Source organism: Benincasa hispida, chromosome 5 (genome assembly GCF_027475165.1).
Source record: "Benincasa hispida cultivar pf3 chromosome 5, pf3_genome.v1.1, whole genome shotgun sequence".
In the NCBI taxonomy this organism is placed as follows: Eukaryota; Viridiplantae; Streptophyta; class Magnoliopsida; order Cucurbitales; family Cucurbitaceae; genus Benincasa; species Benincasa hispida.
In genome coordinates this window covers 10,487,478-10,495,977 of record NC_143482.1, presented here as the reverse complement: position 1 = coordinate 10,495,977, position 8,500 = coordinate 10,487,478, and the positions used below count along the sequence as shown (strand labels likewise).

The 8,500-nt window shown below is 32.6% G+C and overlaps 1 pseudogene across 1 annotated transcript; it reads left to right on the top strand.

Moving 5' to 3' along the window:
- The first annotated feature begins 3,132 nt into the window (after window positions 1-3,132).
- LOC120078525 (inositol-tetrakisphosphate 1-kinase 1 pseudogene) lies at window positions 3,133-4,767 on the top strand (annotated as a pseudogene). Its single transcript, XR_016529846.1, has one exon. The product of XR_016529846.1 is annotated as an inositol-tetrakisphosphate 1-kinase 1 pseudogene (transcript).
- Window positions 4,768-8,500: the final 3,733 nt, after the last annotated feature.

Here is an 8,500-nt window from a genome sequence, read left to right as displayed (position 1 = left end):
ACTATTAAACTTGATTATAAATGGTTAAAAATATTTTGGGAGTGATTTTAGAAAATGACGAAAATTATTTTAATTGCTTCAAAATCACTCCAAATATATCTTCCTACGTAAATTTAACATAAATGATATTTTAAAACAGTGTCATGCATACCTTCAAGTGTTTTTGCATCTATTGCCATGTGAATTTTTATTAATCATTTTAACGAATAAAAAGGTAAAATTGAAAATTTAAAGTCTACGAGAGCATAATTGGAACGTATATTTTGTATAATTTAACTAAAATAAAATTTATATTTATGGGGAAATACGCTTTTGGGACTGAAGTTTGACTTAAGTTATATTTGGGTATTTGAGTTTTAATATACAATATCTTAGACCTCATTTGGTAACTATTTAGTTTTGATTTTTTTTTAAAAAATTAAGTCTATAGACACTACTTTTATCTTTAAATTTCTTAATTTGTTATCTATATTGATGATTTAAAAAACTAAGTCAAATTTTAAAAACTAAAAAAAGTAGTTTTTAAAAACTTGTTATTGTTTTTGAAATTTGTGAAGAATTTAACCATTGTACTTAAGAAAGATGCAAACTATTGCAAGAAATGGGGAGGAAATAAGTTTAATTTTAAAAAAATAAAAAACGAAATAGTTACCAAACGAGGCCTTAGCTCATGAGTTTTGAAATAATTTTGTTTTTGGTTCCCAATGTTAACATTTCTTTATCCTTACGGTAACTTTTGAATATATAGGGCTGTTTGGACACGGTTTTTATTATTTTCAAACTGGTGTAGCTTAAGTGTATGTTTGAGAGTGATTTTAAAATTGTCAAAATCACTTTTATCGTTTTTAAAATCACTCGAAAATACACTTTTAATCACTCAAAGTTTAAACATATGAGGAGGTATCTACTGTACGTTAACAATGTTACAGACAAAATTACAACATTCCACACAATAATGATCAAAAATAAAAAGTATATAAAAGAACACCAAAGATTGGTAACCCAGTTCGGTGTAAACTATCTATGCTTGAGGGGCAGTGTGCCTAGGAAAGATAGCTTCACTAATATCAATGATAAACAATTACAACATAGTACTTATTTGTAATAGTTATACAATTATAATAACTCCCGAACAACTCGATCACTCAACCATTCACTTAGGTTTCGCCTAGGTTTAAGACTCCCTCTCGTGGTAACTCAAGCTCCTTTTAAGTTATGGTATTAGTGAAGAATGTCTTAGACTCTCCCTAAGACCGAGACTTTCTCTTTGCAAAACTCAAGCGACCCCTCAATTCGTGAGACTCCCACTCACTTGAACTATATCTTTTCTTCTTGGAACAAAGTCCCCTTTACTCGAATAGCTTAGGCTCCTCTTAAGCTTGAGAGCCCCAGCTAGAGAATCCCTTCTTAGATAAATCACAATACACAAGCAGTGAGCAACTTGGAGTATGTCTCAAAACAATACAACTCTTTCTTCTTGCTACAATTGTAATCCAAAATGAGACCAAACACTTACAACAGTAGAACACAACGTTGGTCTTCAAAACAAACCGCCAACCCTAGTTGAAAGATTAAATGTCCTTTAAATATGCACAACGGATAAATGGAAATAAAACCCTAACTTCTAAAACAATCGCCCCATAAAAAGGAAAAAGATTGACAATCAGCATTGCTAAAGGATAATTTCGATAAGGAAAGTATTTTGCAGAAACAACCATTCTGGAAATCATCCATTTGTTAGAAAATCACCAATACGGAGACATTTCGGATAACATCTGTGGCACTTAAAAAAATATCGCCAACCACATAATATCTAACAAAAATAAATTTACTTTTCAATTTTACACTTTTAAATGCAATTTTGTTATCATCAAAATTGATTTTGAAGGATTAAAAACACGTTTCATGGTGATTTTGAGAATGATAAAAGTGATTTTAGCTATTTTAAAATTACTCTCAAATATGTTAATTTAATCATTTTAAGTTGATGATGTAGTTGAATATATTAATTATTATTAAATTAAAATTAAAGTATTTTCTTTCGATTTTAACCACGTCGTCTAACGCTAAAACACAAGAAAGAAAATTCTTAAATTTAAAATTTTTAAATAACAATAATTAAAATATTCTACCACATTATCAACTTAAAAAGATAAAAATCAATATTTAAGTCTTGAAAATAATAATTAAAAAAACTGTGAAGTTAATACAGGTTCTTTCGGTATACCTTTCCCTTAAGCAATTCCTTGCTTGTCTTGAAAAACTTTTAAAATTGAATACTATCATCACAAATCAATACATTATCCTCAATTACATGTTTTCTATAAAATTTTCTAGAAGGTAGTCCAACATAAGAGTGTTATAGGCTAAACCCATTCAACTTTGAAGTTAAAATAGAATGAATGATGTGATGTTACGATGTTGCAGGGAATGCATAAAAATATGGGAGTCGTCAAGTTTGAATCCAAATTTCGAGTCTGAATCTAATATTGAACCAGGAGTTGTTTTTTATACTATGAGAGGTTGAGAGGATCGGACCTTTAATCTCGATACTAGTATTATATATTTGATGACAATTAAATTATGTTTATTTTGGCCTTGAACGTCCAACATTACCCTAAAACTTTTTAAAATACACATGGAAATGAAAAATTTAAACCATGAATCTTCGTTTGATAATCATTTGGTTTTTTATTTGTTTTTGTAAATTAAGCCTATTTTATCAATCTTAGAATAATTGCATATTTCTTTACAATAGTTGAATTCTTAGTCAAATTTCAAAATAAAAACAACTTTTTTGGAAATTTTTTTAAATTCTCAAAATTTTGCTAAGAAAAAATAATGACTATAGAAAAAGAATTATCAAACCCGACTTTAATTCTCAACATTTGGCTAAACTCTTTTTGGCCGTTTATAATTTATTTTTTATTTTTTATTTTTTTTTTTGATGTATATATAATGTTCCATTTCCTGGTTTGAACAGCGGTTGACCAAGGGCGTACCCGTGGTGTTATCTCGTGACGCGAATCCGCATATCGTAAAAGAATATGCCACGTGTACACTATGGTTTTTGACCGTTCTTACTATGGCGGGTTATTTTATCAAAACCCATATCCCTCGCACTCTCGTTTTATCCACGCTATATATACCCCTCCGTTTCTCTTCTTCTTTCCCGAATTCCTCCGTCTTTTCTTCTCTCTGTTTCGGTTCTTCCAATTTCATCTCAACCGTTTTTTCCTCCTTCAAATCGAAACGAAACTCTATAATCACAATTCTAGACGGAAAATTGTTGAATTTCTCTGTAGATTTTACCTTCCTGTACCTGTTCTTATGAGTGTTGTTCTCATTTCTGTTTCTTGTTCTTGGTGTCAATGGCGGAAATCGGACGAAGATTCTGTATCGGGTATGCGCTTTTACCGAAGAAACGACGGAGTTTCATACGAGATTCGTTAGTGAGGCTTGCTGAATCGAGAGGTATCGATCTTGTACGGATCGATATGGACAAGCCGCTTGTTGATCAAGGATCCTTTGATTGCGTTCTTCACAAGCTGTATAGTGCGGATTGGAGGAAGAAACTCGAGAATTTCAGGGTTGTTAACCCTAATGTGGTGATTTTGGACTCACTTGACGCGATTGAGAGGCTTCACAACAGGATTTCTATGCTTCAGGTGGTATCGGAGCTGAAGATTGAAAATCACAACGAGTCGTTCGGGATTCCGGAGCAGATTGTGATTTACGATAAGGAGAATCTTTCTGATCGGCACGCTTGGGAGACGTTGAAGTTTCCGGTTATTGCGAAGCCATTGGTGGCTGATGGAAGTGCCAAATCGCATAAAATGGCTCTCGTGTTTAATCACGATGGCTTGAACAAGCTTAAGCCTCCTATTATCTTGCAACAGTTTGTCAACCACGGCGGGGTTATTTTCAAGGTTTATGTGGCTGGAGAGCATGTGAAATGCGTCAAGAGAAAATCACTTCCAGACATTTCTGAGGAGAAATTGGAAAGTGTCGAGGGTTTGCAGTCGTTCTCTCAGGTGTCGAACTTAACGAACCATGAGAGAGTTGATGAAAAATACTACCAGATGATGCAATTGGACGACACCGAGATGCCGCCTTCGAGTTTCGTCACCGATATAGCCAAAGGATTGAGACATGCGTTGAAGCTTAACCTCTTCAATTTTGATATGATGCGGGATTCGAGAAACCAGAACCGTTATCTCATAGTTGATATCAATTACTTTCCTGGGTTTGCGAAGATGCCAGGATATGAGAAGATTCTAACGGATTTCCTCTCTGATATAATGCGGAGGAAAGACAGAGAGCTTGTAAAAGCTTGGTTCGAACATGATGCCTCCGACCCCACTGCCTTCGATAAAAGGCAAGTGCACAATTGTGAAAATGATTCTAGAAATGTTGTGATGCTTACTTGCATCGGTAATGGGGATGGAGGAGGTTGAACAATATTTGCAACTAGCATTTCCATTTATTTTAAATCGACTTAGATTCTAATCTAATTGAGTTTGCTAAAAGCAGGATGTTCTGCTTCTCTTCAAGATATGAAATGATTTATAGTTTCTAGTTTATAATACGGTGAAGAACATACAGAATGGTTCCCCTGTTTGCTTTACCTCAAATTTGAGGGAAAAAAATTGTATGTCATTAATTGTTCATACTTTCTCCATTTTATCAGTTGCTTTTCTGAGATAGATATTTCTGAAGTACTCTGCTAAAGTTCAATAAAGTAAGATTTGAAGTTCTTTCCTTCCACGAATAATTTTAATTGTCTGTGACTCTGTTTCCTTGAATCCTAAATGAAAAGAAAAAGAGAAATTCTAGTGAGTTCTAGTGAGTTGACCGTCAGAATTTTCTTGCATGGCCTGTGCCATTGTTGGATTATATATGTGTGTGTGTGTAATCTTCTCAAGCTTGTTTTGAGTTCATTTTGGTATATCATCAAATAAATTGCCATAAAGAATTAAATATAGGGGCTCTTCATTGTCCATGAATATGTTAAAACCATTAAGAAGATGAACGAAGATAGGACAGAAAGATTTAATGATGAAATAGGAATCTCTATGTCCCACTTACTGGTGAGGGAAATTATTATGTTATGGGTGCCATTATTTATAGCATCAGGCAAGTTAAAATGGAATTCCTTTGATGTCTATGAATTGACCATCACCACTTTCAGTAAATGTGGCAATCTTTGACATTTGGTTCTTGTATTGGCCCCTACACTTTAAGTATTATTGTCATATTACCTCCAAGTTCTGTGGTGCAAAAGATCATCGAGTAAAAGATCTAGTTTCATTTCTTGGATGATGTTCTATGGTGTGTTGATTGATGAAACTAGTGTGATGTTAGGTTGTACGAACAAACTTGACAAATTCTTTTGGTTGTAGATTATTTTAGAATTATGCTAAAACTTGAATACTAATATGATGTTATTGTTCAAATAACAACGCTGTGTTAGTATTATTTGTTGCTTTCTTCTAACAGCTATATTGAGAGAGAAAAATAGTACAGTTGCTGTTTGTTACGTCAGCGGAGAATTATCTGACTTGTGTATGTGATACCAAAGTTCTAGGAGGTATTCTTATGAGATGAATTTGCAGTCAATCTGAACTATGAACTCTAGATATTATAAGTATAGGCCTGGTGGATGAGACAGTATTGGGCCTGTGCAGATCGACAAGGGAGTATTCATCAATTTCTTGATTTGTTGGAAGTTACTGGCATCCAAGGAGGTAGGAATATGAAGTTTTATCTTCTTTTTCTTCCATTTTACTTGTCAGATCAATGCCTCATTTACCTTATTTATGAGATTTATGCCACTTCTCACCCTTTAAAGTTTCTGTGCATTTTGCAATTTGCAATACTTAAATATTCCTGTTCTCAGTACATTTTCTCTATGTAGATGACAGTAGAACACATGGTAAATATGGATCTACGGTCAACAATGAAGGTTTTGAACAAGAATCTTAGTTCGACTATTTTGGAGAATCCAGTTTGTAAATATTCCCTTTTTGGTTCATTGAAGTTTGATATTACTATTATAACTATATATTCCTTCAAGGACCTTGTATGAACCTATGCAAGGAAGTGCGCGAATAAGCTTGTTGATGCCACCTTTGCAGAATAGAATGAATGGCAGACGGCAAACGCAAGTGGCTGGATAAGTTTGTTGGCATTCACAGAACAGAACGGATGGCACACGGCAAAAACTACAGACCTAAGGAGACATTGGCATGATTGATGGTAGTCTTTTAACCTCTTAGATGGTCATTCTAGGGAAGCAAATTCTGTAATTCAAATGGTAACTTACATCAATCACTGATATTACCACCTTTTAAGGAATATTATATCTTTTCTCCTTGTTCTTAGTGAATTGATCGAATTCTGCTTTTGCAGTGAATTCGCTACCTATACATTTAGAGTCAGAGGTAGCCTACTTCATAATAGAAATTTTAAGCTTTTATACTAGAATTGAATTGGCAGTTAAGTACACCGTTGATAAAGGAATAACAGGTTCAAACTCAGCTTGATAGTTGGAATAGCTCGGATTGCTTTCACTTCAAATGAAACTTTCTTGTATTCTATGAAGAAGGTGGAATGAAAGAAAAGGTTGATTCACTTGGTTCTAATACTGCAGGATCAAATCGAAACATTTCGAGTCTAAATAACCAATTCTAGTAGCTGACAAGCCAGTAAAGTATGGAAGTTTAGATCCTCCGCAGCCATGCTCCTTTCCTCACTCTATTAGGGGCTGCCTTTGTTTATTTCGACTTATTTACTGTGAATATGCTAAACTAAACTGCATGCTGTTTCATTGAATCAGACTACTTCGCTGAGGAGACTACTTGATCTTTGACGCAAGAGAAACATCCAGGTCCCATATCCAGAAATCCTGTAAGTTTCATTAGTAATTTCCTGCCATCAATTTAGGAACATATGTTCCAGTTTCAGAAAATGATATAGCTTTGGAAGATAGCAATAGTAGGTTTTCATAAAAGGTAGTCATATTCTGATACAACTTGCCAAAAGAATGCTAAAAGAATATAGAATAGTAATGGAGCATTTTGGTTTGGCACCCTTAAATTCTGCATCATATCTAAGTTATGCCATTCTCTGGAAAGTCAAGGTTCATCTGTTTAGTTGATGAATACAAAACGACTTTTAGCTACTTGAATTGGGAATTCTTGATTACTGAAAAAAGAAAATGAAAATTAGTGGGATTCGTTTCTTTGTCAAATTTAAATGGAACAAGCAGATTGAAAGACACTGAGGAGGAAGAGAAGAAACACTTCTTCAAAGAAGCGGACTAGATTCTCTTTTGAAGAAGAATTCCATGCTCATATGAAACTTATCTTTAATCGCTCAAAATTAATTCATTATTTAATTTTAAATTTTTAGATGCGTTTTTTATACTATTAAAAATAATGGAGAATAGTCAAGAAAAAGTCAACTTTAGTATTCTATTTATCTTGGATGACAGGAATTTTCAGATTTTCAGTTCAATCACCATTAAAGTTGATGTGAAGGACCAAAAAGTAATGCCTCTGACTCAATCCTGAAGCAGGTAGATTTTATTTTTATTTTTATTATTATTTTTAAGGAATTGAATCTCAAACTTTAAGATCGGACTAGCATTATGCCATATAGAGTTGGCTTAGAATAATTGGGAGAAAAAAGTAACATGAAGATGTATCGAAATTTGAAATCTTTCCTATCATTGGAGAAAAGAATAAGTTACCATTTTAAGAAGTTATGTAAAGGAAAATATCAATTCACTCTAAGTAGATGTTGTCGATTTAAATCTTGAACTAATAGATGTATTAATTTACATCTTCTATTACATTTTGTTTGGATAATTATCGAATGGGGCTTATAATCTTATCAATTAAATTTCAAAACTTTCATAAGTGAATCAATTTAAACTCTCAATTAAGTTTTTATTAGAAAATTGTTCATACATCAATTTTCATCACACTTGTTTGAATTAAAATGATTCATTTACAATAATTTAGTAGTTCAATTGAAACAATTATATGTTTTGCACGATGCTGTTTTGGACTAATTAAAAAAAAAGATGTCGGTTTATATTGATATAACTTCAAAGTTTAGACGATTTCTTTCATTCATCATCTAACCTTCTATGACAAGATGACAATAGTTCCCACATGCTAGGGATGTCCATGCAACCAATACTTATTCCTCTCTTGTATAACAAAATACAAAAGAGTACTTCTTAACTTTGTCTTTCATTTTAAAAATATGGTTAAAATATGTTTTCTTGTTTTTGGGTTATTCAAATTTAGTCTCTGTACTTTTAATAAATAACAAATTTCGTCCGTACTATTATTGTCATTTTTTTTTTAAAAAAGAAAAAAGTGCATATATTAGCAACATCTTTATAAATTTTGATAATATATTTATAGTATCTTTTTTTGTCTGAAAATTGTTATTATATTTGAATAATTTTGATAAAAACTAATTTAAG